Genomic DNA, 1,427 nt, shown 5'->3' with positions numbered 1-1,427 from the left:
AAAAAATTTTGAATTTGGGGTGCCTGTTGTGCATGCGTGCACAGCAGGCACGGCTGTGAACCAAAACGCCAACGTATGCTTTTCTTTAAGAACATGAAGCTGTTAATTGCAGCAAAACGGCTGCGTTTCTAAAACAATATGTTTGCAAAAACTATGTTTATATTTTTAAGTGATGTTATTTACTTATTTTTATTACAACTAAATATTAAGAAATTTTGTAATCATGATAATAAATATAACCAAGAATAATTATTTTGTATCTAGTGATTAAAAAATATAATAAAATATTATTTATAAATAATATTTTCTTTAATAATATTATAATAATTTTCTTATGTCTAGCATCCAATTCTCTATTAAACAAAATAAAGAAAAGAGTAGGACTTGAATCTAAGACATGAATTTAATAAGGAAACTCATACTACTTATATTAATATTTTATTTTATTTTTACTTAATTAAATTACACATACATCACATCTGACAGCCACAAGTATTTATTAATATGATTAATATATAGTAAATATATTATTTTATTTTTACTTATTTGAATTATACATACATCACTTGAGTCAGCCAACCCACATTTGAGACCTCTAAATACACCCACAATGATGTGGTAAGGAAGTAGAGCCCCACATAAATGAGTATTGATAAATCAAAAGTTGACACCTATCCTTCCACACAGTGGCGTAGCCAGGAATTCCACTCAGTGGGGTCACTCAGAAGGAGAGAGAGAGAGAGAGAGAACAAATGAAGGAATGCATCGATGGCAATACAACAATGATTGTTAGAGAATGAAGCGTCGATGGAGCGAATGAATGAATGAACATTGAGCTAAAATTGACACAACTAAATAATAAATAGCTCCAAATATATGTGATATTTATCTAGATTCACTGGGATCATTTTCTTAAAATCCAAAACTATTAGACAAAATTTCATATATATTTGAACAAAATTTAAAAGTTCAGTAGTGTCAATTGACACCACTAAACTATACATAGCCCCGCTCCTGGCTTCCATATCATTGGTGAAATTGTGGGAATTTTATTAGGGGTCTCAAATATTTTCCTTTATTAATATGGTCCCAAAATTTCTTAGGCTCCGTTTGATTAAAAGGAGATAAATAATGAAAACTGAAAGTGAAATGAAAGAAGAGAAAAGGAGGAAAAAAAAAATTTGTATGAATTTGATTAGGATGAAAATTCTGCAAGAAAATGAAAATTCTAATTATAACTTATAAGTAATTATTTTTATAATAAATTAAATTTTTAAATTTTTTTTTTTATTTTAAGAAACTAGAAGCTTAGTTATCATGCTATCATGACTTGTAACATTTCACCACTTTCATACTAAATAAACTCAAATAAAAGATATATATATATATATATATATATTTATTTATTTATTTATTTATTTATTTTT

The sequence above is a fragment of the Camellia sinensis genome, chromosome 9, assembly GCF_055761805.1.
Source record: "Camellia sinensis isolate YWXY chromosome 9, ASM5576180v1, whole genome shotgun sequence".
In the NCBI taxonomy this organism is placed as follows: Eukaryota; Viridiplantae; Streptophyta; class Magnoliopsida; order Ericales; family Theaceae; genus Camellia; species Camellia sinensis.
Note: the sequence above shows the minus strand (reverse complement) of the source record.